This window comes from Palaemon carinicauda, chromosome 41 (genome assembly GCF_036898095.1).
Source record: "Palaemon carinicauda isolate YSFRI2023 chromosome 41, ASM3689809v2, whole genome shotgun sequence".
In the NCBI taxonomy this organism is placed as follows: domain Eukaryota; kingdom Metazoa; phylum Arthropoda; class Malacostraca; order Decapoda; family Palaemonidae; genus Palaemon; species Palaemon carinicauda.
In genome coordinates, this window is record NC_090765.1 from 5,080,950 (window position 1) to 5,108,435 (window position 27,486).

The 27,486-nt window shown below is 49.8% G+C and overlaps 1 protein-coding gene across 5 annotated transcripts in view; it reads right to left on the bottom strand.

Annotated features, from left to right (window-relative positions):
* LOC137632337 (pseudouridine-5'-phosphate glycosidase-like) overlaps nt 1–27,486 on the bottom strand; it is a 350,199-nt gene that overhangs the window by 238,989 nt on the left and 83,724 nt on the right. The gene's annotated exons all lie outside the window — the stretch shown is intronic.

Here is a 27,486-nt window from a genome sequence, read left to right on the forward strand (position 1 = left end):
GAAAAGCAGCCATCAAAGTAAAGTAAGTAAGAGTGGCAAAAAAGAGTAGTAGAAAGGGTACTAATGGATTTAGCGTTGATAACAAGAAGGATCTTTGAAAGATGAGCACAGGTTTAGGGGTATGGCTAACGGTATGTCTGATCATTTTCTGGCTAAAGGAAAATTAATTGTAGCAAAAGAGTGAGGAAATAGAGTAGGGGTTGTAAAAGGGAGTTAGTGAAGGTTGAAGAGTTGAAAAATAAACAGAGGTAAAAAGTGAATATCAAGAAAGGTTGGAAGTGTCATATGATAGGGTGAAAGTGAGAAACTGGTGATTTAGATGAGGAATGGATGTTAGTAAAAGAAAATTTTGTTGGGATTGCAAGTGATGTGTGTGACAAGAGGATTGTTGGAGGCAGCATGAGGAAGGGTAGTGAATGGTAGTATGAAGGAGTGAAGATAACGTGGAAAAGAAAAAGAGGGCATTTGAATAATGACTAGAGTAATAGTGTATGGAAGTATGAAAGATAGAGAGAAAAATGTGGAAGTAAAACATAAGGTACCTGAGGCAAAGAAGGCAAGTGACTGAAGGTGGGCTCCTAGATCAGGTTCTTCATATGAAGCCAATTAAGATGTTTTGGAAAAGAGTGAAGAGAGTAAGAAAGTGTGGATTGAGAAATGAAGAGACAGTGAAAGATGAAAATGGAAAGTTGTTATAAGGAGAGGAAGCAAAAAAAAAAAGGTGGCCTGAATATTTTGATAGGTTGCTGAATGTAGAGGATAATAAGGAGGCAGATATAATTGTTGTGGCAGGTGTTAACGTACCAGTGATAGGAGATGAGAATGATAGAGATTACAAGAGAATGTGAAGAGAGCACTAGATGAAACAAGAGTAGGTAAAGCACCTGATATGGATCATGTGAGGGCTGAGATGTTAAAGAAAGGGAGCGTGACTGTACTTGTATGGTGGGTGAGATTGTTTAATATGTTTCATGTTGTTAATGGTACCAGTGGACTGGGTGTGCACATGTATTGTTCCACTACACAAATTTAAGGGAGATGTGCATGAGCGTTGTAATTCAAGAGGTATTGGTTTTTTTGGGCTCAGGCCATGTCGTCCTGATGGAAGTTCCTATAGGGTAGCTTCCTTGGGTATATTTGACTACGGTGATATTCCCAGAGAATTTACCTTAAGGTACCCAGAATTCTAACTCCTGGAGAGAATATCCCTCATTAAATTAACCAGGGATATCGCGTAATATCAGAGGACATATTCTTGACACGCCACATAGCAATCTGCACCCCGAACAGACTTCGAAGGGGTCAAGTGGCAAGAAAATGAAAAACGAGAATGAAAGGAGAGCCGCTAACAAGGCACCTCTCCTATCTCGCTTCGAGTGCGTACATAGCGCCGCTGACGGCTCCATCTGTAATCCTTTTTGCGTAGCTCAACAACTCGATGATTTTCCCTGTGTTACTCACAATTCTTGGATTATTTTCAACCTCATGATGCTTTCTCCAGCCTCTTCTGCCTCAGCAAAGTTGAGTATCATCTCTATTATGTATAAATGTAAGCTCTTGGTGATTTCAAGATAATTCGATAGCGATATTTTCGTTACAAGAGCTGTTGCCTACCGGAGGCGTTCTGGACGCTGTCGCTCGCCATGCATGAGTCATTTAGTTAGCCAGAGAGACGTTCCCGGCTGTTATGCTTTAATAATTTTAGTTATTTAGCTCTACATAGGAATTCTTTATATGATGCTATTAGTATTTCCGTTTCGGCAAATGATTTACCGATCCTAGCCTACGCTAGGCTTTGTAGCCTAGACGTTTGGCCCTAGTACTTTCAAGCATGATATTCAGATTTCCGAGTATTTTAAAATTTATTGAAGCTTTAGGCAGTTTTATACATATAAGATATTGTTGATATTTCTTCCAAGATAGTATACGAGAGAGTTTCGGTGATTTAGGTAATCGATTCTCTTCGTGCCTAGGCTAGTTGCCTATGGGGCCCTAGTATACTGTACTTTCTCACACTCCCCGGCTGCTCTTTTCTCCTTGGAGAAAAAGGGCAATCCCTTTTCCCTCTGTTTAAGCCTTGGGCTTAACCCTAATGGTTTATCTGAATAAATATTTAGATATAACTATATTAGGGTGTTTCTGCTTTTTCCTGTTTCCAGTGAATCTGGCTTCAGGAGGGGGCAGGACATCAGAATCTTTAGTCTGGGTCTGTTCCTTTCTATCATAGAGAATGAGATTCCTTTGCTAGGCCTAGGGCAGACACAGGAGGCTTAGCCTCCCTAGACCACTTTTGAAGGTTTCTGTACGAGATGATCCCTTCTTCTTGTGATCTAGCAGACTAGTCCAGTGTGGTTGTTCTTGGTTTGAAGGATAAGATCCTTCTTTTCCTGTGAATAACAACACCAAACCTTGTTTTAGTTCTGAGGGAGATGGCAAGTATTGCCGGCCTCCCTCCTAGGCTAGGATGAGCTTTCTTGGCTGTGGGGTGATCTTTTACTAAAGCAGAGTTTGCAGGACCCTCTTCCCCCCTTTCCCCCTCTTTCCTTAGTGATGGCCTAGCCATTACATCTCTGTCCGTCATTCTACATCTGTACCTAGTGTAGGTTAAGATGTGGAGCTGACTCAGCCCCTTGCCGGCCGGCAAAGGCCTATCTTCTGTAGAGTGTTCCCCAGACCTCCCTTGGTCTCACATCCATGCCTGTCTGTAGAGCCAGGCAGCATTGGATAGATGGAAGCCTGAATTTACATTCTCCCCTTTCTTATGTTCACTCTTTCTGGATGCCGGGCTGTGAGGCAGTGCCGTCTCTTATCCTTACATCCATTCTGTTTCTCTTCTAGTGTTTGTACCCTAGCCCGACTGCCGGCCTGAGTGGCCAGCAGCCGAGCAGGTGAAAGTTCTCTGGTTCTTTTTTTGCTGCCGGCCGGCATTGGTAGCATACCATTGCCGGCCGGCAATAGAAGAACATCATAAGATCTGCCGGCCGCAACGATTAGCGGCCGGCAGCCGGGTGCTATCATTGCTATCATTTATAATTGCCGGCCGGCACACACATTTGAACCAGCGCTCTTCCACCCAATAGTCTAAAGGTAGTATACTTTGGAACTAATTTAAGGTACGTGCCAGCCAGCACATTATATCATATACAGTAGCCAGTATTTTTACAGTATAGGATATACTGCAAGGAGAAAACTATAGTATAGAACATATTATAACACTAAGTTTTTCCAACACTCTTGTGTTATCTTGTACAACCTTTTGTGAAACCGTAGAGATGAAGAAAGCGAGTTCTTTCTTTATTAACTATCCAGTATATTAAAATTACTTATTTTGGTGTGAGCTACACCTATTTTTCCTCTGGAAATACCTTAACGGTTACTCTAGAATAAGAATAACCATAAAAATTTTATTATCTGGAAGGTTACAGCAATGGACTGGGCAGGAAATACAAGTGTGTGTCTTTCCTTCTTTCCTTTCTAGCTTAGTTACTTTAAGCTATGTATACTTAACATTAGTTATCTGGTGATACGTTGTTCACTAGATACTCATGAAATTTTCTTCTCTTTACAGGAGGACCATCCGAAGTGTGGGAGTTTATTCTGCAATGTCCGCAGCAAGAACTTATGCAGAAATGATTTGTGTAGGAGGCATGCAGCATGCGCAGTCTCCAAAGGTGATCTCCGGTATTGGGACCCGCAGGTATGTACAATTTGCACTAACCTGATTACTGAGGCGTTTGACGCCCCTAAGTTGGCGGAGTCAAGGGACGCAGCGAGGGAGAAGCTTCGAACCTGGCTGAGGGGCTTCCAGAAGAATACTTCTGGCCGCTATCTTCCAAGCGAGAAGATGAGGGCTTACCTTTTCCCCAAGGCATCAGCGGATGCAGTGATTCCCCAGCCTCAAGCGGAGATACCATTGGTTCAGATTACGATGGATTCTAAAGTCTCAAACGCCCTACAAGACATCCAACTGGACGATAGGATCTCTGAGGTGTCCAAGTGCACTGAAAAAGACCTTCTGGCAGAGGACCAGGAAGAGGAGCTGACCCAGGCTCCGGACAATGAAGAGGAAGAATTCGACGAAGAGTCGGCTACCCCGGTTCAGGCCCCTGAACCTGTTCCCTCAACATCGTCTGCTATCCCAGAGGATCTGGGAAGGACTCTTTCTTCCATCGTTGGAATGATCCAGCAGATGCAGAAAGAAAATGAGAAGGCCGCTGCAATGAAGTTGGAGATGCGAAGACTTGCAGCATCACGTGGGCCCCAGAAGAAACTTAACGTGAAGGACCTTCCCTTGTCCTCGGATGCCAACCCTTGGAGGTATGCCGAGCACATGCCTAAGACAACGGGAAAGATCGTCATCTCGGAGAGATTGGGCTCAATCCCCCTCGAGGAGGTGGAACTCTGGCCCAGCAAAGAGTCGTACCCGGACTGCTATGTCCGCCTTAGGAAGAAACCAGCCTCAAAGGAAGAAACGGAGCCAAAGGAGGTCATAGTTTTTGACCACGCTAAAGCTCAGGCCTTACTGTCAAGCTCGCTGAAGGAGAGGGGCTTCACAAACTCAAAGGTACCCGCTTTGAGTAAGAAGCATCCTTCCTTTGTGGCCTCTCCTACTAGAGCTTTTCCCTTCTGGGAAAAAGGGTTTAAGGCTGTTCTGAAAGCGGTCGAGGTAGGTAAACCATGCCCCTCCTTGGAGGAGTGTAAACCTCTGTCCTTGGCCTTACCCATGGACCAGAAAGACTGGAAGGACGTCCATCTTACCTTCTCAGTCGGGAATTTGGAGGCCAATATTGCCGGACGTCAGTTCGGTGAAAACCCCCCGAAGCTATCTGATTTTCTCTTGCGTAGGGAGCAAGAGACAAAAGAAAGACTCGCTGCCTCAATGTCTCTGCAAATGACTCTAGAGACGATGGCAAGTGACCCCAAGGCTCAAGAGATGTTTATGGTAGTCGCCAAGACACATCTGGCCACAGTGACGAAGGACCTTTACAGCTTCGTCAAAGCTAGGAGAGCTTGTAGGGAGTTCGTGTTTGCCTCGGCTGCAGTGAGGCACAAGCCAAGGAAACTAATCTCCTCCCGCATTTGGGGCAAAGACCTCTTCCCTAGTGAAGCGGTCAAAGAGGTAGTGGATAAGGCCACCGCGGAAAATAGAAACCTTCTCCAGAAGTGGGGCCTATCTCTTAAACGAAAGTCTTCCCCGAATGAGGGTCACCAACCAAAGAAGAAGACTAAGAAGCCTAGGCTACCCTCTCAGTCAGCCAAGCCATACAGACAGCAACAGCAGACACTTCCTTTGACCGCAGTGCCCCAGATGGTGGCACAAACCCCGACCACGTACCAGTGGGTACCCCAAGCCGTGACTACACAGTCTCCAACATTTAACCCAGCATTTGAAGGGCAGTCTACTACCTTTCGAGCAAAGAACTAGAGGATCAGCCAGAGGTTCGTCTAGACGCCCCTCAAGGGGAAGGGGGTTCAGGGGAGGTCGCGGTCAAGGAGGCAAGGCCTCAGGTCAACAACTGCAAAAGTGAAATGCTTCCGGTAGGAGGGAGACTCCATCTTTTCCAGGATCGTTGGAACTTCGATCCCTGGGCCCACAGCCTACTCAAGAATGGACTGAGTTGGAGCTGGCACAGCACTCCACCTCCGTGCCCACGATTCTTCCAACACTCTACCCCCGTTCTAGAAGAATACATTCGAGAACTCTTGGAGAAAAGAGTAACCCGAAGGGTAAAGTCCATCAAGTTCCACGGAAGGCTGGTTTGTGTTCCCAAGAAGGACTCAGAAAAACTCAGAGTCATTCTGGACTTGTCGCCACTCAACAAGTTCATAGTGAACTGCAAGTTCAAGATGTTATCACTGCAACACATAAGGACCTTACTACACAAGCGGGCATTTACCGTCTCCATAGACTTGTCAGACGCTTATTGGCACGTTCCAATCAGTCGTCAACTCTCCCCCTACCTAGGATTCAAGCTACAACGAAGACTCTACGCCATCAGAGCCATGCCATTCGGGCTAAACATAGCCCCAAGGATCTTCACGAAGCTGGCGAACGCAGCTCTCAAACAATTACGCCTAAAAGGAATCCAAGTAGTGGCCTACCTGGACGACTGGCTGGTGTGGGCAGCATCCAAGACAATGCATGCAAGCTTCCCAACAGGTGATCCAGTTCCTGGAACATCTAGGCTTCAAGATCAACAGAAAAAAGTTTCGGCTTTCTCCATCTCAAAAGTTCCAGTGGCTGGGAATCCACTGGGACTTACTGTCACACCAACTTTCCATCCCCGTAAAGAAGAGGAAGGAAATAGCAGGTTCTGTCAAGGAGACTTCTGGATTCCGAAAGGATATCAAGACGCGAACAGGAGAAAGTGCTGGGCTCACTCCAGTTTGCCTCAGTAACAGACCCAGTGCTAAGAGCACAGCTAAAGGATGCAACCGGAGTTTGGAGGAAATATGCCTCAAACGCGCGAAGAGATCTGATAAGACCCGTACCGACTTGTCTACGTACGCTTCTCAGGCCATGGTCCAAAGTCAAACAGCTGAAGAAATCGGTGCTTCTCCAGCCACCTCCCCCCTCTATGACTATTCATACAGACGCCTCGAAGGAGGGATGGGGAGGTCATTCTCACCGGAAGAAGGCCCAAGGAACCTGGTCCAACCTATTCAAGAAATTTGACATAAATATTCTGGAAGCTATGGCAGTACTTCTTACATTGAAGAAAGTCTCCCCTCGCCGCTCGATCCACATAAGGTTGGTACTAGACAGCGAGGTGATAGTGATATGCCTGAATCGACAAGGATCGAGGTCACCTTCAATCAACCAAGTGATGTTGGCCATCTTCCGACTAGCGGAGAAGAAAAGATGGCACTTGTCAGCAGTTCACCTTCAAGGAGTCAGCAATGTGACGGCGGACGCTCTATCCAGATTCACACCGATAGAGTCAGAATGGTCCCTAGATGCAGGATCATTCTCCTTCATCTTGAGTCAAGTCCCAGAACTGCAGATAGACCTCTTTGCGACGAAAGACAACAAGAAGTTACCTCTCTATGTGTCCCCGTACGAGGATCCCCTAGCAGAAGCAGTGGACGCTATGTCCCTCGACTGGAACAGATGGTTCAGGATTTACCTGTTCCCTCCTCATAACCTTCTATTGAGGGTCCTCGACAAACAGATCTTTCAAGGGAAAGGCGGCAATAGTGGCTAACAAGTGGCCGAACAGCGTATGGTTCTGGCATTAGAACTACAGCTGAAGTTTCTACCGCTACTGGATCCAGTTTTGACCCAGCGAGTTCAGAAGTCGACTGTCTGCGCTTCATCACTGAAAACCCGAAACCTGCAGCTCATGATTTTCTCTCCCTAACGGTGAGAATGCGTTTCGGGATATCAAAAGACAGTATAGACTTTTTAGAGGAATATAAGTCCAAATCCACCAGAAAACAACATGAGTCATCATGGAGGAAGTGGGTGTCCTTTGTCAAGGCGAAGAAGCCAAAAGATTTCGATGGACTTCTGCTTATCATTCTTCATCCACCTCCATGGTCAAGGCTTAGCAGCCAACACGACATCAACATGTAAGTACGCCTTGACAAGACCTATTTTATATGCCTTCCAGGTCGACCTCTCTAACGACAATTTTAACAAAATTCCGAAGGCCTGTGCTAGGCTCAGACCATCAGCACCTCCAAAAATCATTTAATGGTCTCTGGATAAGGTTCTTCATTTTACTTCGCTGAAGAACAATGAGGAGTGTGCTTTACAGGATTTGACCCAATAAGTTATATTTCTGTTTGCACTCGCTTCGGGGGGCTAGAGTTAGTGAAATAGTAGCCCTCTCGCGAGAGTAAGGTCGTGTTCAGTTTTTAGATGGGGTAGAACTGAACCTTTTTCCGGACCCAACGTTTCTTACCAAGAACGAGCTACCCACCAACAGGTGGGGTCCCTAGAGAATCTTCCCTCTGAAAGAAGATACATCTCTATGTCCAGTGGAATGCCTAAAGGTCTATCTTCGTAGAACTTCAGACTTTAGGGGAGGTCAGCTGTTTAGGGGAGAAACATCAGGCTCAAATTTATCTCTGAAACAACTACGGGTAAAAATCACCTATTTTATTCGCAGAGCGGATCCAGACAGTACACCCGCGGGTCACGATCCGAGGAAAGTTGCCTCGTCCATAAATTTCTTTAATAACATGGATTTCGAACATCTTCGCTCATACACTGGCTGGAAGTCTTCCAGAGTATTCTTTAGACAATATGCGAAGCAAGTGGAGCAACTAAAGAGGTCTGTGGTAGCAGTGGGTAGTGTCGTCAAACCCACTGTTTAACTCTGCGAGGAACAGTGAAATTAATTGGGACGATTAATTCTAGGGTGGGTGTGTAGTCAAGGACTGTTCTACAGACTAAGTGTTAGGGCACTAAGGTGCCCACGTTGACTGTTCCATCATCAAAGGTGAACCTAGCATAAGTGCAGACACGTGTGCCAAGCATTTCCAACACCAGTGATTGAATAGGAAGACAGACTTTTATGATTTTAATGTGACAAATTCGGAGATAATTTGTATTTTTCCTAACCATACAAACCTTAACTATTTACATAGGGGGGTTTACTTTCGGCGTAGCTGAAATTGACGAGCCATTAGATTTTAACGAGGGTTTACTACCCCGCGCTAGTTAGCAGGGGTAGGGGGAGGGGTAGCTTGCTACCCCTACCCCCCTCACACACCGGTGAAATGTCTCAATTCACTTAGAGGTAGGACTTGACTTGGGGGACAGGGCTGGCGAGCAAATATGTGTAAATGGCTAAGGTTTGTATGGTTAGGAAAAATACAAATTATCTCCGAATTTGTCATTTGTTCCGTAACCGAAATACAAACCACGCTATTTAAATAGGGTGACTTACCCCTTAGGAAGGGTGGACAGTCCCCAGCCATACTGGCTTTGGCTTTACCCGGGGACTCAGAATCCGAGTGAGTTGCACTCGAGAATAAGAGTCCCTGCACCTCACAAGTTCCTTGCTCCGCAAGGAAACGTGTGGCCTACATAAGCTTGTGTGTGAAGGAAGAAAGTGTAACCCGTCCTAGGCAGTTGACCTGGAGTTCTAGAAGGAACTCTGGGTTAGGACATTCCCAATACCACCCCGTCAGGGTATGGGGGACGCGTCAGTATTGTCTCAATACTTGGAACACAAGGAAGCATGGTTTACCTGCAGAGGTTTTAGGTCAGCTATGCAGAGACCAGGATGCTGCTTCGCCAGTAGAGGGGAGGATGAAGAAAGAAGTAAGGGCCAGACATACTTCTTCCGTTCATGCAGTCTAAAACCTGGTAACAATGCCCTCAACCTTCTGCTACCTGTCCAAAAAGGAGCCTAAGGTTAGACCAGCTGTTGTGTAGCCACCACAGAGCGATAGAAACGTATCGATACCCGTGGGTCACGTCCTGCAGGAAGTGGGCTGCAAGGTCACTAGAAGCTTCCAGACTCCAGCTTGTAGCACCTGCGTCACAGAGTAGTTCTTCTTGAAGGCGAGGGACGTTGCGATGTATCCGACATCGTGCTGTAGGGCCACGTGACGGGGGAGGATCTGGATTCATGTCAAGATGAATGCCCTTGAGTCCGAGCTGAAAAGGCATACTGGTTACTCTCCCCTGTGTCCTTCCTGTGCTCCCAAACCGGCCTTGCACGTGAGGACAAACTGCAGCTGTTCTCAAAGATAACCCCTCGGTTCCTTTACTGGCAAGGAGGAGAAAGTCTGGGTCATCTGATACAGAACGGAGACTCGAAATCTTGAAGGAGTCGAACCGAAGGTCCGGGACTCCAAGATTCTGAGTCTAGAAAACAACTCAAAAGCGAACCTGAATGTTACCTCCCCCTAATCTCTTGAAAGGGCAGAGTCGTATGAGACCATGAAGATTGCTTATACACTGGCCGAGGCCAGAGCGAGCAGGAGCACCGTCCTCCAAGACGGACGACGATCAGAGGCCTGACGTAATGTTTCCTAAGAAGATCTCTTAAGGGACTAAAGTGTCCGAACCATGCTCCATGGAGGAGGTCTCACTCCGACTGGGGGCAGGTACGTTCGTAGCTTCGCATGAGCGAAGAAAGATCCAGCGGGAAGGAAAAAGTCTATTCCTTTCAGCCTGAAGGGAAAGGCTGAGCGATAGGCTTCACTGCCGAGAGCGGAAACGAGTTTCCTCCTGCCGATAAGCAATAACTCCGTTATTGCTGGAGTAGAGGCCTCAAGGGAAGAGGTACCTCTCCCACGACACCAACCACAGAAGACTCTCCACTTCGCCTGGTAGACCCCTGCGGATGACTATCGCAGGTGACGCGACCTCCGCTCCGCGACTGTTGCGGGTTGTCTCTTCGTGAGGAGGCGGCGTAGTGTCTCCCGGCGTGAAGCCGAAGCGATGCTACGGCTTGTGAAAGATGTGGTAGTGTGGTTGTTTGAGTAGCCTGTGTCGTGGAAGAAGCTCTCCCGGGAGTTCCGTCAGGGGATGCAGAAGGTCCAGAAACCGTTCTGCATATAGTCGCAGCGGAGCTCTCAGGGCCATCGAAAGGTTGACAGACTACCTGGTCTTGTTGAGACCCCTTCTCAACAGACAACAATGGTGAGAAGACGTAGGCGTCGATGTTGTCCCACCGTCACCGGAAAGCATCTTGCCAAAGAGTCTTGGGGTCTGAGACTGGGGGGAAGAACAGCGGAAGCTTGAAGTTCCAGGTTGTCGTGATCAGGTCCCCCAGGCCAGGACTTGCTGGTTACTAAAGGCCAAAGACCCCCAGGTACTCTCTACCTGTGAGGCTCTGCTCAGATTGTCGGAGAGAACATTCCTCTGCCCGGAATGAGCGAGCCGATAGTGGTATTGAGAGGACTTCGGATCGTCTCAGTATCTCTACTGCAAGATGCGAAAGTATGAAAATGCACCTCCCTGCTGGTTGGAATACGCCAGTACCATGGAGCTGTCGCGCACGGAGCGACTCGGCAGGATCTACAGGATCTGTAGAAGGGCCAGACTACGGCATCTAAGCCCACCTGAATGATGAGGATGTACCCTTCAGGTCCTGACCATAGGCCTGAACCGGAACATGCCCCCCCCCATTTCTTTGACGAGTCCGAGAACAGCATCAAATGCGGGGAAAGGACGAGAATATCCACTCCCATGCAAGAGTTTCCATAGGTCAACACCCATTGCAGGTCTAATCGTTCCGCTGGTCCCATAGGGGCCAGAAGGTCCGGTTAAACATTGCTTTGATTCCACCGGAACTTGGGCCGCCTAACAGGGAACTTATCCTGAGGCGACCGTTCGGGACTTAGACGGGTCAATGAGGAAAAGAGACCCAGGAAACGTTCCAAGATAGGGCTGAAAGCTCTCCTTGACTGAGAAACGGTACTGCGACTCTCCTCAGCCTTGCCACAGTCAACTGAAGGGAAGGCTCGGAGAAGGAGTCAATATCATGGCTAGATACTCCAGATGTTGAGGCAGAAGTAGAGAAGGCTCCTAGCGAATTACCATGATCCCTCACTCTTGGTAAAGTCCCGGAAGCTTGTCCCGGTGTTGAAGAAGGTCGAACCCGAGACTACCGGAGTTGGCCAGACCTCCAAAAAGCAAAGGAGGCGGAAGCCTGCTCCTGAGCGGCCATGAGGAAAGCAGGGAGAGTTCTCTGGTGAAAAACCTGCGATGCCGCGGCGTGATCGCCACACCGCATCTTAAGCAGGAACATCTGTAGTCTAGGCTGAATTCTATGTGCTTCCTGGAAGATGGATGGAATGGAACCTGGAAGTACCCGTCCTTCCGATCCAGGGCATAAGGAGTCTTGCGGTCTTGTCACCAGTCTGATCGACTCTGCTGTTCCACGCTGGACGAAGTTTGTTCGACAAACTTGATCAGAGCTGAGAGGTCAACGACGGAACTCCCGTCTCAGATGCTTTCCTACAAGAAAGGATCGACTGAAGAAGCCGGGGGGGGGAAGGCGTCGACGACCCTATGGAAGACCTTCTCCTAAAGCATGGCTCCTTCTGCCCAACGGGCAAACCTCTTGCCGACCCCATGGCATAGAGGCTCAGCGACACTGGATTCGCTGACAGTGAAGGAGAGATGTTAAGAGCGAGGCACGATATCCTTGGCTGATCACGGAGATCGTGCAGGAATTGGCATCGGGAAGCTGTTATCCGGACGAGTAACCTTAGGCATCCCCCAGCGTGAGACCTGCAAGGGGGGTTGCCAATCCTACAGTTTGTGAACTCTGCCGCTCCCTCTAGGATTATGCCTCCCCAGGAGAACCTCCCGTGCTACCTGTCCCTGACAGGAGGGGACTGCTATTGTACACCTTGCCTTAGCTGCCGTAGCCGGTTCCGATAACCTAGGCTGATGAGGCTGAATGAAGAGGCGTCGGAGGCTTGCAGGGTCTGGAAGGAAGCGCCTTGGAGGAGTGAAAACGGAATTCGACTTCCTCCGCACAACAGCTGTCCATTTCTCTGTCCTTGGACTCAAACAAGCTCTTCCCAAGGAAGGAAGAGTGTCTGAGCTTGTCGACATCCACGGATGGAACTCCCGAGAGGAAGCCCTCGGTCACTGCGTCTAGATGCTCCAACATCGAGTTTGCCCGCACGTTCGAAACTTGGCGACGGAACGCAAAGGTGCTTGAGCCCGAGAGAAGGAAAGTACCCATGATCTTCCTGGAGCTCCCTTGTACAAAACCTCGGGTCGCAACCAGGGAGAGAAAGGCCTGGTAAGCCCCTTCTACGAAATGGTGAAGAGAAAGGGCTAAACCAGTCACCCCCTGCCCGACGGAGAAATCTCGAAAGGTAAACTCCCTGGAAAGACCCTTCCAGGGAATGGCGAGGAGGAAAGGCTAACCCAGGTTCTGGAAAGAAGAATGTTGCTCAGACCTCCCTGAAGATTCTTCCTGCTCTTGCACGTGCCATGCTCTGCATTTACGGGGTGAAGAATGTGTTTTGGAAATACGCGCTCCAAAAGACTCGCCAGGTTGCCTGTGTTGCGAAACCCCGACGGGAATCGTGGTCGCAATTGCCCTGGCGCTCGCGCGATGGTAAATCAATGGTTCGCGCGTGGGCGAACGTGGAAGCGCGTAGACGAAAGTGCGCGAGGGAGTGCAGAAGGAGGGCTGGCGGTCGGAATCCGATAGTGAGCAGGGGAGAGATGATGCGTAGGCGAGAGATGGCTTACCGGCAGGAATCATGCTCGCGCGATGGAACACCGTTGGTTCGCGAGTGAGCAAACATGGGTGCGCATGCGCGTGGGCACGCAGGCACGTGGGCGTGCGGTCGCGTGGGTGTGCGGTCGCGAGGGCGAGCGCAGGCGGTCGGGAGATGGATGGCGCGTAGGCGGGCGATGGCGCGTCTTGGCGAGCGATGGCCCATAGGCGAGCGAAGGCACGTTGGCAAGCGATGGCGCGTTAGCAAGCGATGGAGCGTTGGCGAGCGGTGGTGCGTTGGCGAGCGGTGGTGCGTTAAAAACGCTAGCGCGCAGGCGAAGAATCGCGTGGGCGCGTAGGAGATCGCCGGCGCGTAGGAGATCGCCGACGCGTAAGAGACTAGAGAAGGTTGACGGCGAGAAGGCGACAGGAAAACTTCTTGCCTGCGCCCAGGTCTGATAGATCGTGGGCGAGAGGGCAAACGTTAGCGCGCATCGCGCTAATCAGAAGGCACGCAGGTGCATCAGGAAGGAGAGTGATGATGCGAGCTGTCAAGCAGGCGATCCTGGGCGTTCAGCAAAACCGTTGGCGCCCATTGGCGCGTAGCAGGAAAGAGCGCGCAGATGTGCGCTGGCGCACAGAAGGACAGAAGTACTGGTGAGCGCTGGCGAGCAGGAAGAAGATCTATGGCGAGACTCAGCTACCGGAGATCGTGGTCCACAGCAGGCGAGCGCTAGAGCGCTACTGTGCGCGGGCGCGCAGGAAAAAAACCTGGCACTTAAGGGACTTACCCACACTGTGGAATAAGCCCCTTAGACCCAAAGGTACCGGTGCCCGTTGTAAACGGGGTGTGTCGGCGCCCACTGCTCATCTGCGTCCAGGAACGGAGGTGAAGACTAGAAGGTCTGGCAGGAGAAGCAGCAGCAACAGTCGGTACTCGTTGAGGAGGGTCCTCTGCGGAGAACGTCGAACAAAGATGAAGACGACCTCGGACAGGTGCAACACCCTCCGACCTCCGAAGAGGAGTCTCTGAACGTGACCTCCCCCGAGGGGAAGAGTCACTTGCAGGAGAGACCGTAGGCATCAGCTGTCCCCAAAGGGAAACTGAGCCCTCAGCAACAACAGCAACAACAGCAGGAGGAGTCCTCCGAAGAGGAGTCTCTGTGGTGAACTCCCCCCCAGGGGAGAAGCACTCACAGGAGAGACCGTAGGCTCAACTGCCCCCCGAAGGGGACAGAGGCTTCAGCAACAACAGCAGACGGAGGCCTCCGAAGAGGTGTCTCTGTGGTGCACTCCCCCACGGGGGAGAAGCACTCGCGGGAGAGACCGCAGGGCCCAGCTGCCACCCGAAGGGGATTGAACCTTCAGCAACAACAGCAACAACAGCAGACGGAGTCCTCCGAAGAGGAGTCTTTGGGGTGAACTCCCCCCCGGGAGAGAAGCACTCGCAGGAGAGACCGTAGGGCTCGGAAGACCCCTGAAGGGAACCGAGCCTTCAGCAACATCAGCAACAACAGCAGAAGAGTCCTCCGAAGAGGAGTCTCTATGAGTGTCCTCCCTCGCGAACGAAAGAGGGAACACTTCGTAGAAGAGACGGGTCAGTCAGTGACCTAAAAAGAGCAATCCTCCGAAGAGGGGCTCCTGCAGTTGCTCAGCCCCTTGAGCGTAACTGCAGGTGCGACCGCTCAGCACCAAGAGCATAGTCGCACAAAATAAAAGCAAGAGGAGTTCCCCCCGAAGGGAAAAAACTCAAGCCTGGACGGGAAAACTTCCCTCGGAAGGGAAATTACCCACCCAAGGAGGCGAGCCTCCCGAGTGTTCTAAAATGAACTGGAGAGCTGTCAGTCATCAAGGGAGCACTTCCAGGAGAAGGAGACAAGCCCCTGACGAAGATCTATAGGGGAGGCAACAACAGCAGATTCCCCAGGCCCCAACAAGACAGCTCGCTCCGTTGTCATATTACAGAAACGAAACTAGATCGTTAACTGTGAAGAATAAAAAAACAAAAATCATTCGTTAACATTCATTTCCCCGGGAAGACTCCGAAGAGGAATCCCGAGGGAAAGGAAAACAAGAATTACACAACAGGCACGTGCCCTCAAAACCACTTACACTCACGGAAGGAGAGCTGTAACCAACACAGAATTATAACAATTATAATTATGTAACAATGTAATATGTAATTTAAATATGAATATTCACTAAATAAAGAACGAAAACACCGAAAGGAATCGTTATACAAATACAATTAGATTCATAAACTAATTGAGACAAAATGTACGGCGTAGCAACCCCACCCACACGGGAAGGAAGCTACTCAGACGTAGTACAGTAAAGGTAAAACGAAGTAAAGGGTGAACGACCTCAAGAGAGAGAGAGAGAGAGAAAGACCATAGTCAAACTCGATCGCGACCCATGAAATCACACCGTGGTGGCCTAACTGCCGAGGGCTCCACGGAGATATCGTACACTACACACACAAGCACGAACTCTGAAAAGGAAACTTACCGGTTTCTATACTCAAATATATACATTAACACAAAAATATGTTTACATATAAATTGAGTATAAGAAAAGTAAGTGATTAAGTAAAGACAAAACAATTAATGGCTGCCAAGCGAGGACGAAGACAGGCACGACCAACATCGTCCGAGCCAAAAGTGAAAGTGAGACATTTCACCGGTGTGTGAGGGGGGTAGGGGTAGCAAGCTACCCCTCCCCCTACCCCTGCTAACTAGCGCAGGGTAGTAAACCCTCGTTAAAATCTAATGGCTCGTCAATTTCAGCTACGCCGAAAGTAAACCCCCCTATGTAAATAGCGTTCGGTTACGGAACAAATCTCAATATTAAAAGTGGCGCTTATGTTCTTTCTTTTCAGATAAACAATTTCTCTGCTTACTATGATCCTTATGCTTATTTGTTGGTTATCCTCTTCTTATACTTGTATAATTGCTGATTAACCTGTTTTTTATTTTATTGATTGTCAATAAATTAGTTCTTGTGAACCTTGTGTCTCATTCGCCCGTGTCATTTTACTAGAAAATTATTTTTGCATTACTTAACCTATTTATAACTTTAACATGAATAATCCTAATCCTAATAGATTGTTCCTTTCTGCAAGCAAACTTTCATTGATTTATGCTTTCCCCTAGTGGGGAGGACTTCATGCCCTATAGGGACGGTGACGGATGTACAAATTTCTTCCTACCCGGATATAAACCTTTGTCCAATCCAGCAATAGAACGGGGAGCTTGTCGGTATTTTATATCGACACAACGGTTCTTTACAAACTTTGCTTTACATAATATAGTGAGACCACTATATTTGCTTGTCTGTTATTCATACATAGGTATATGTACTCTTCGAGACTTTTCCAGTGTCTAGTATGACTCTTCCCTGTAGGGGGCAGGAAGCACTAACATAGTCTATGTTTAGATGAAAAGATGTATGACGGTAACATCTTAGGTCTCTAGGTCTAGGCTGACCGGGAAATACCTTCTTGAGAGTACGGCACGTTTTGAGAATCCACAGATACAGTAATGCTCTGGTATACTTCCATCAGGACGACATGGCCTGAGCCCAAAAAACGGATTTTGAGCGAAACGAAAAATCTATTTTAAAAGGGCTACAGGACCCCTCCCTATATACAGTATCTGTAGCCACCACGTGTATCGCTACAAGGAATACAGATGGCGGCGTCGGCGGCGCTATGTACGCATTCAAAGCGGGATAGGAGAGGTGCCTTGCTAGCGGCTCTCCTTTCATTCTCGTTTTTCGTTTTCTTGCCACTTGACCCCATCAAAGTGTTAATTCTGTTCGGGGTGCAGATTGCTATGTGGCGTGTCAAGAATACGTCCTCTAATAATACGCGATATCCCTGGTTAATTTAATGAGGGATATTCGCTCCAGGAGTTAGAATTCTGGGTACCTTAAGGTAAATTCTCTGGGAATATCACCGTCGTCAAATATACCCAAGGAAGCTACCCAATAGGAACTTCCATCAGGACGACATGGCTATCTCACCCAAAATAGATTTTTCGCTTCGCTCAAAATCGGTTATTGAGTGTGGTTGGAAAAGTACAGTACTGTATATGGTAGAGTGCTAACAAAACAGAGGATGTAATCTTAGAAGTGCAGGGTGGTTTTAGATGAGGTAGGGGATGTATGGATTAGATTTTGACAGTTAGGCAGATATGCAAGAAATATTCAGTAATAGGTAAGGTGTATGTTGCAATTATGAATCTGGAGAAAGCTTATGATAGAGTTGATAAGGAAGCAATGAGGAATGTGATGAGGATATATGGAATTGGTGGAAGGTTGTTACAAGTGGTGAAGAGTTTATACATAGGCAGTAAAGCGTGTGTTAGGATAAGGATATCTTTTGTTTCCTCAGTCAATAGTAGAACACCACCATCTTCTGTTTGGAGGAAAGTAAAAAAGATGGCAGGCAAATTTACCCCAACCCACCACTAGTGTTGAAGGTGAATGGTCAATATGTGACTGGAGCAACTGATGTTATAGGAGCCCCTGACCGTTCATTTCTCCAATGTATCATGCAAGTGTGAAGCAGCACCTGGTCACATCTATAGAATCATTGAGGAATGGAAAATGCTAAACTTTACAACAGAAAAGGAGGAATCTTACAATACACCTTTTACTGAAATAGAATTTGATTCCGCACTTGTTACTTGCAGATATAGGTCCTGGACCCATGAATTCCATGTGCAATGATTAAAAATGCACCTGTTAATGCTATGCTATTCAATTTAGGCATTATTAACAAAATATGGAGACTAACCATTATTTTAGCATTTTTAAAACCCAGTAAGGATAAGTTTTTAGCAGTAAGCTATCAACTAATTGCATTGACATCTTGTTTATGTAAGACTGTGGTGAAGAAGGTCAATGCAAGACTGATGTGGTGCCTGGAGAAGAAATGACAAATTTGTAGATAATTTGTATTTTTCCTAACCATACAAACCTTAACTATTTAATTAGGGGTATTACTTTCGGCGTAGCTGAAATGACAAGCCCTTAGATTTTTAACGCGGGTTTACTAACCCCTCGCTAGTTAGCGAGGGGGTAGGGGAGGGGTAGCTAGCTACCCCTCACACACCGGTGAGTAGCTCACTTTGCTTAGAGGTAGGAGTTCCCGGGGAAAAGGGCTGGCAGGCAAGTTTGATTAAATAGCTAAGGTTTGTATGGTTAGGAAAAATACAAATTATCTACGAATTTGTCATTTGTTCCGTAACCGAAATACAAACCATGCTATTTAATTAGGGTGACTTAACCCTTAGGTACGGTGGTAAGTCCCAGCCGTACTGGCTTTGGCTTTTGCCCAGGATCTCAGTATCTGAGTGTGTTAGATAAGGTGTCCCTGCACCTTGCAAGTGCCTTGCTCTGCAAGGACTGCGACCTGCGTAAGCTAGTGTGTGAAGGAGCGAAGTGTGACTCGTCCTAGGAAGTTGACCTGGAGTCCTTTAGATGGAAATCTAGGTTAGGAGGATCCCAATACCACCTCGTAAGGATATGGGGAGGTGACAGTATTAACTTAATACTAGGAACACAAGGAAACATCGTTTACCTGCAGTGGTTTGAGGTCAGCTGTGCAGAGAACCCAGGATGCTGCTTTCCCCAAGAGAGGGGAGAATGAAGAAAAGAATAAGGGCCAGGCATACCTTTTCATTCATGCAGACTAAAACTGGGTAACAATGCCCTCACCCTTCTGCTACTTGTCCATTAAGGAGCCTGAGGTTTAAACCAGCTGTTGTGCAGCCACCACAGGCCCGATAGAGAACGTATCGAGCCTCCTGTGGGTCCCGTCTTGCAGGTAGTGGGCTGTGAAGGTCGTTTGACGCTTCCAAACCCCTGCTTGTAGAACCTGCGTCACAGAGTAATTTCTCTTGAATGCCAGGGACGTAGCAATGCCCCTGACATCATATGTCCTAGGGCGATGCGATGGAGGAGGGTCAGGATTAAGGGAATGGTAGATAACCCTGCGAATCCAAGCTGAGATTATATTCTTAGTGACCCTCCTCTTCGTCCTTCCTGTGCTCACGAACAATGCTTGCACCCGAGGACGAATTGCAGCTATTCTCTTAAGATAGAGCCTCAGACTCCTTACTGGGCACAGTAGGAGATGGTCTGGGTCATCTGTTACAGAACGGAGACTCGAAATCCGGAAGGAGTCAAACCAGGGGTCCAGCACTCCTGGATTCTGAGTCTTAGCTACAAACTCAGGGACGAATCTGAACGTTATCTCCCCCCCCTCCCCTTGAATGGGAGATGTAATACGAGAGACCATGAAGTTTGCTGACTCGCTTGGCTGAGGCCAGAGCAAGCAGGAACACCGTCTTCCAAGTCAGGTGGCGATCAGAAGCCTGGTGTAATGGTTCGAAAGGAGGTCTCTTAAGAGACCTGAGGACTCGAACCACGTTCCATGATGAAGGTCTCACTTCCGACTGGGGGCAGGTAAGTTCATAACTTCGTATGAGTAGAGAAAGTTCCAGCGAAGAGGAAATGTCCATTCCTTTGAGCCTGAAGGCAAGACTTAAGGCTGATCGATAGCCTTTCACCGCCGGGACTGAGAGGAGCATTTCTTCCCGCAAATACACGAGAAACTCCGCTATTGCTGGAATAGTGGCATCGAGTGGAGAGATACCCCTTCCACGACACCAACCACAGAAGACTCTCCACTTTGCCTGGTAGACCCCTGCGGATGACTTTAGCAGGTGTCCAGACATCCTTTCCGCAACTTGTTGCGAAAAGCCTCTCTGTGTGTGGAGACGCTGGATAGTCTCCAGGCGTGAAGTTGTAGTGATGCTACGGCTTTGTGGAAGATGTTGGCATGTGGTTGTCTGAGTAGCTCGTGTCGAGGAGGAAGTTCTCTCGGGAGTTCCGTCAGGAGCTGCAGAAGGTCCGGGAACCACTGTGCGTGATGCCATAGTGGAGCTATTAAGGTCATCGAAAGGTTGACTGATATTCTGGTCTTGTTGAGTACCCTTCTCATCAGACAGAATGGGGGAAGGTGTACACGTCGATGTTGTCGCACCGTTGTTAAAAGGCATCTTGCCAGAGTGCCTTGGAGTCCAGGACTGGGGAGCAGTACAGCGGCAGCTTGAAATTCAAGGCTGTCGTGAACAGATCCACCGTCGGGGAACCCCACAAAGTCAGGACTTTGTTGGCTACTAGACGATCCAAAGACCACTCAGTACTCACTATCTGAGATGTCCTGCTCAGACTGTTGGCGAGCATATTCCTCTTGCCTGGAATGAAGCGAGCTGATAGTGGAATCGAGTGGACTTCGGTCCATCTCAGTATCTCTACTGCAAGATGGGATAGCTGCTGTGAAAAGGTACCTCCCTGCTTGTAGATGTAAGCCACTACCGTGGTGTTGTCGCTCATCACCACCACGGAGTGACCCGCCAGGTATTGTTGGAACTGCCTAAGTGCCAGATACACGGCCTTCATTTCTAGCAGGTTTATGTGGAGGTACTTTTCTAATTCTGACCATAGGCATGAGGTCCTTTGGTTCAGAACGTGGGGCCCCCACCCTTTTTTTGGAGGCGTCCGAAAACAGCATCAAATCCGGGGGAGGACGAGAAGATCCCTTCCCTTTCGTAGGTTTTCCTCTGTCAACCATCACTGAAGATCAGTCCGTTCCGCAGGACCCATTGGGACCAAGATGTCCGGGGAATCGTGTCCTTGATTTCACCGGGATTTGAGTCGCCATTGCAGAGATCTCATCCTGAGGCGACCATTTGGAACTAGACGGGCCAGAGAAGAAAGGTGACTGAGGAGACGTAACCACGATTGGGCTGGGAGTTCTTCTCGTCTGAGGAAAGGAACTGCGACCCTCCTCAGCCTTGCTATCCTGTCGTCTGATGGGAAGGCTTTGTGGAGATTGGTGTCCAAGATCATGCCTAGATATACCAGTCGTTGAGTTAGAAGCAGGGAGACTTCTTGAGATTTACCATTATCCTTAGATCTTGGCAAAGTCCCAGAAGTTTGTCTCGGTGTCGAAGAAGGGTCGACTCCGAGTCTGCCGGGATCAGCCAGTCGTCCAGATAGCGGAGGAGACGGATGCCGATCCTGTGTGCCCACGAAGAAATCAGTGTGAACACCCTGGTGAATACCTGAGGTGCTGTGGAAAGACCAAAACACAGCACCTTGAACTGGTAGATTTTGTTGTCTAGGCTGAATCTTAAGTACTTCCTTGAAGACGGATGGACTGGGATCTGGAAGGCGTCCTTCAGGTCCAGTGTACACATGAAGTCTTGTGGTCTCACCGCAAGTATGATCGTGTCCGCTGTCTCCATGCTGAACGGGGTTTGTTTGACAAACCTGTTCAGGGTAGAGAGGTCGATGACTGGTCTCCAGCCTCCAGAAGGCTTCTTTACAAGAAAGAGTCGACTGAAGAAGCCTGGGGAACCGTCGACGACCTCCTGGAGAGCACCCTTCTTTAACATGGTCTGGACTTCTGCCCGTAGCGCTTGGCCTCTTGCCGATCCCATGGCAAAGGAGCTCAACGACACTGGATCCGCTGTCAGGGGAGGTAGAGATGTTGTGAACGGGACGCGATATCCCTGACTGATTACGGAAATCGTCCAGGAATCGGCCCCGAGTTGCTGCCACCTGTCTGCGCAACTTTGAAGACATCCCCCCACTGGTGGACATGCAGGGGGACTGCCAATCCTAGCGTTTGCGGCCTCGGCCGCTCCCTCTAGGATTCTTTCCTCCCCTGGAGGACTTTTTGCCTCTCTTGTCTTTGACAGGAAAGGGCTTCGACACCGTTGCCTTCGCTGCCATAGCCGGTTTCGTTGTCTTGGACGGGTAAGGTTGTTGAGGTGCCGGAAGTTTACAGGGCTTTGATGTAAGAGCCCTATGAAAGAGGGAGTCCCTGTTGGACTTCCTCCACATCTCGGCTGCCTGTTCCAAGTCTTTAGGCTCGAACAGTTTCTTCCCTAGAAGGGAAGAATGTCTGAGCCTGCTGACCTCGATGGCTGGGACCTTCGCGTAGAACCTCTCTGCCACCGCATCACGACGTTTCAGGATTGAGTTGGCCCACAAGTTCAAGACTTGGTGGGCCAGAAACTCAATGGTGCAGGTGTCCGAGAGGAGGAAGGTCTCCAGGGCCTTCCTGGTGCTCTCCTTAGACAAATCTTCAGATCGCAACAGGATGCCAAGAGATCCCAGCTAGATGTCAAGCCACGAAGTAGCCTGCATGGCACACTTCGCGACCTTCTCCTGGAGGACTTCTTGCCTCTCCTGTCTTTGACAGGAAAGGGCTGCTGTTTGGACACCGATGTCTTCGCTGCCGCTGCCGGTTTCGTCGTCTTGGACTGGCGAGGTAGTTGTTGAGGTGCTTGAGGTTTGAAGGGCTTCAATGTGAGAGCGAGCCCTTTGGAGGAGAGAATCCTGATTGGATTTCCTCCACCTCTCAGCCGCCTGTTCCACATCCTTGGGCTCAAACAGGCTCTTTCCCAAAAGGGAAGAGTGTCTGAGCTTGCTGACTTCGACGGTTGAGACCTTCGAATGGAACCTCTTGACCACCGCATCACGTTGTTTCAAGATCGAATTGGCCCACAAGTTCGAGACTTGGTGGGCCAGAAACTCAATAGTGCGGGTGCCCGAGAGGAGGAAGGTCTCCAGGGCCTTCCTAGTGCTTTCCTTGGACAGATTCTCGGATCGCAAAAGGATGCCCAGAGACCCCAACCAGACATCCAGCCACGAAGTAGCCTGCATGGCACACTTCGCGACCTTCTTCTGGTTTAGGATCTCTGACGCCGAGAAAGTCACTTGCCGGCTAGAGAGTCGCTCAAGAGGGACTCCCTTGGTAAGCTATTCCACAGAGTGGTGCAGGGGAAGAGCTAAACAAGCCTCCTCCGTGATCTCGAAGTACCTCCTCTGTTGGACGCAAGCGAGCTCGGAGAGCTGGCCCTCGACCTTATCCCTAGCACTCTTCACTCCTTGGGACCAGGGCAAAGCTGCACTGGCCTTAGCGGGTTTCTGAGTGCCAAAGACTCGGTCCAGGATTGTGTCCTTGCCCTCGCGAGGAGGAATCTCAGGATCGGGAATCCTGTTGAGATGCCTCATCAGGGTCAGGACTTGCCAGAAGGCATGCTCTGACTCTTGTGGCTCCCTTCCTGGAGAACTGGCAGCGAAATCTCCCGTCCCCAAAGGCTCTTCTTGGGGGGACACGTGGACGTTCTCCGTGGGTCTTGTAGGTTCTTGAAGGATCCTTGAGGATGACTTTGGGACTGTCTTGGAATCCTTGGGTTCCTTCCTGGGAGGAATACAGGACTCTAACAACGACGTCTGAGGACTCTTCTCTGCTGCAACCTGAGACGATTCTCCAGCGCGAGGTGGGATTTCTCCCATTGGTGCGATGGGAGAACGCCTCACCTCGTACGACTCCCCTGAGGACGGAAAATGCTCGTCCACGGGAGAGGGAGAAAACGTCTGGGGGGGAGAGGGAGCCTTCCTCAAGGATGTTCGAGGAGCCAGCTTGACCCTCGGAGAAGTTACCACGGTTTCTACTCCTCTCTTTCTCTTCAGTGGGGTCGGAGCCGCCATAGTTTTGAGACCCATCTCAGCGAAGGCAGGTTTGACAGCCTGCACGACAGCTCTGATGAGGGATCCAAACCATGGCTGCTTACTGACAGCAGCACTGTCAGAGACTCCCATCTGAAGGGAAGGGGATCGGCCGATCCTTTGGAGTAGAAACGACTGCTGGACCTACCTGGAAGGAAAGGGAAAATGAGGAAGGATGGTTCCAGGACCCATCCGGTGATTTCCCATTGAGATTCCTCATGAGGGTCAGAACTTGCCAGAACGCATGCTCTGACTCCTGCAGCTCTCCTCCTGAAGGGCTGGCAGCAAAGTCTCCGGTCCCCAGAGGCTCTTCCTGGGGGGACTCGTGGACGTTCTCTGAGGGTTTGGCTGGCTCCTGTCTAATCCTTAATGAAGACTTTGGCAAAGTCTTAGAGTCCTTCGACTCCCTCCTGGGAGGGATACAGGACTCCAGCAGTGATGGTGGAAGGCTCTTCTCAACCCCTACCCGAGAAGACTTCACGGGGTGAGGTGGGATTTCCCCTATTGGTGCGATGGGGGAACAACCCGCCTCACCTGACTCCCCAGAGGATGGGAAATCCTCGTCCGCAGGGGAGAGGGAGCCTTCCTCAAGGACTTCCGAGGAGTCATTTTCGCCCTTGGAGAAGTTACCACGGTAGAAACTCCTCTCTTCATCTTCAGGGGAGACGAAGCCGCCACCGATTTGTGACCAAGTTCAGAGAATACAGGCTTAAAAGCCTGCACGAGAGCTCTGACGACGGTACCAGACCAGGGTTGCTGACTGACAGTCGCGCTGTCAGACACTCCCTCTGGAGGGAAGGGGATCGTTCGATCCTTAGGAAGTTACCAAATGAGGGTTCGCCTGAAAAGATGCTGAAACAAAAGGAGGAGAGTCCTTGGACCTATCCGGAAACCTCCCCTCCTCCGACGAGCGCACTATTCTGCGCTTGCGGGGTGAGGAACAAGACGACGATGACCTGGCCGCGTGATGTCCTGCGGCCTCACGTGTGGGATCGCGCTGGTGGTCGCACGTAGGAATGTTCCCGCGCGGGCGTGCGATGGCAAGGGCGCGCGGGCGTGCGATGGCAAGGGAGCGCGGGCGAGCGATGGCGCATGGCGGCATGGACAAGCGCTGACAGGTGGTGCGTAGAAGGCTGGATAAGCGCTCGCGTGCGCAAGATCCTGCCGAAAAGCCTGTGAGGGCGATAACATTGGGCGTGCGCGCACAGGAGAAATATCTCTAGCGCATATCTGGCGGAAGCAGTGGGCGAGCAGGGCGTGCTTGCGCAACCTCGTGGGCGCGCGATAGAAACTGAGCGCGATGGCGCACATTTGAGCGCTGGCAAGCAGGAGAAGATGTTACTACAACTAGATCCGAAGATCATGGGCGTGCCTGGAGCACAGGAGATCGTGGGCGCACATGGGGCGCGTCAGGATGCGGCCGAACAGAAGTGCGCTGTCAGTCTGGAGAGCGCTGGAGTCCTTGTGAGCGCCTGTGCACTATCTCAGGAACCTCCAGGGCTGTGCGCTGGCGCGCTATATCATGAACAACAACAGGAGCGCGCTTGTGCGCAGTGGCGCATTGAAGCACTGGAGAGCACTGGAGGTCCGGTGCGCGCCTGTGCGCTATCTTGGGAACCTCCCTTAAAGTGCGCTGACGCGCAGGTGAGCACTGACGCGTAGGTGAGCGCTGGCGCGCTATAACAGGAACCAATGGTGAGCGTTTACGTGCAGGTGAGCGCTGGCGCGCTATAACAGGAACCAATGGTGAGTGTTTACGTGCAGGTGAGCGCTGGCGCGCTATAACAGGAACCAATGGTGAGCGTTTACGTGCAGGTGAGCGCTGGCGCGCTATTGCAGGAACTATTGCAGGTGCGCGCTGGTGCGGAGGGGAACCCTGGCACGTAATGACAGGAGCAACTGCAAGTGCGCGCAGGTGAGCGCTGGCGCGCTAAGACAGGAACTCTGCTGCAGGTCGTTGGCGCGCAGGGTGTACCTGGCGATTAAGGGACTGAGACATAAATTTGTGCTCGTGCCCTTTATGCCCCGAAGGAACCGTTGTCTGTTTAATAACAGGGCGAGAAGGCGCCCACAGCGCATCGGCAGCCTGGAACGGTGACGGCAGGTAAGCAGGTCTGGAGGGTGGAAGGTCGGCGTGTCCTGTGTAAGGATGACCTTCCACCGAAGGAGATCGCGAACGATCTCCAGAGAGGTCCAAGTAGGTAGCTGGCAGGGTCGGCGAACGACGGAGTGCGGAGGACTGCGGAGATGACGAGCCGAAGAGGCGCCTCCCAACACCCTTGTGAGGTGAAGGGGAAGGCGAGCTTTATGCCTTATACGCCCTCTGGGGGACGTGGGGTCGGCGGGCTGACCATCAGCAGTCCTCCGAAGAGGAGTCTCTGTGAGTGAACTCCCCCAAGGTGGAGAATCACCGGCAGGAGAGACCATAGGACTTAGTTCCTCCCTCGAAGGATGTTCGGAGGGGGGAACTAAGCCTTCAGCTACCACAGCAACATCAGGAGCAGAGGTTTGAGAGAACTCATCGGAAGCCTCTGCCACAACAACGTTAGACAGAGGATCAATCTCTGCTACCGTCGGCGACTGTTTGACAGCTGCTCCCAATTTGACCATGTCAAACAGGGCTTCCTTGGAGGGTGAACCTTGAAGCCCCAAGGAAGCCCAAAGCCGTTATAAATCACAATTAGTTACAGGCATAGAAATATCCTCCTCCGGGGGAGGAGGAGGAGGAGCTGCCTCACTATGGGAGGCAACTCCCTCTCCTGCACCCCAGGATCGGTCATCAGAACTACGGTCTACGCTACCAATCGATGGCTTCTCGGGAGAAACCGATCGAGTGGGAGCTTCAGAGGAGGTTTGGGCCACGGAAGAAGAGGCCTTGGGATTTTCTCTTTTCAAAGAAACCTCTGAAGGAGAAATATTCCGTTCAGACTTCTTCTTCCGGCGCCGAGAAATCCTCTCCCACTGGGAGGTAGACCACTCCCTACACTCACCACATACATTGACTCTATCACACTGCTGGCCCCTACAATAAGAACACAAGGTGTGGGGATCCGTTTCAACCGCCGACATAAATGTGCCACAAGGGCGGTCAGGTAAACCAGGACACTTGCGCATAGAAAAGCAAAAAGAAAAGCAAAGAAAGATTAATAATGGCTTATCAACAAAAGCGAGGGTGAAAGCGGACACGTCCGACTGCCACCTGAGCCGATAGCAAAGTGAGCTAAATCACAGGTGTGTGTGTGTGGGGGGGGGAGGGTAGCAAGCTACCCCTCCCTACCCCCCAGCTAAACTCTCGTTAAAAATCTAATGGCTCGTCATTTCAGCTACGCCGAAAGTAATTACCCATATTAAATAGCATGGTTTTTATTTCAGTTACGGAACAAAGAAGTGTTTCAGCTTGGCTGAGGTCATACTCCTATGTAAAGAATAATTGTTTTTATTCACGTAAGAACAACTGTTTTAATGATATGCATTGGACCTTTTTAAAAGGAAGTGAAATCTGGCTGTTGTGCATCATGCAACCTCTTTTATTATGTATGGGGCATCCTTTAGACTACTGTATTTTCCTTGAGTGTTTTCTACAGGTTGTGAGTGAATCACTATAATCATCTAATCAAAAGAATTGTAGTGTGAATTTGTGTCAAAGTAACTGTAGAAACTCATATGCAAGCAAGTAATTTCTTTCACATCTCAGACAAGCATCACCAAATTTAACTTATGACAGAAACAAAAAGGACAAAATTAA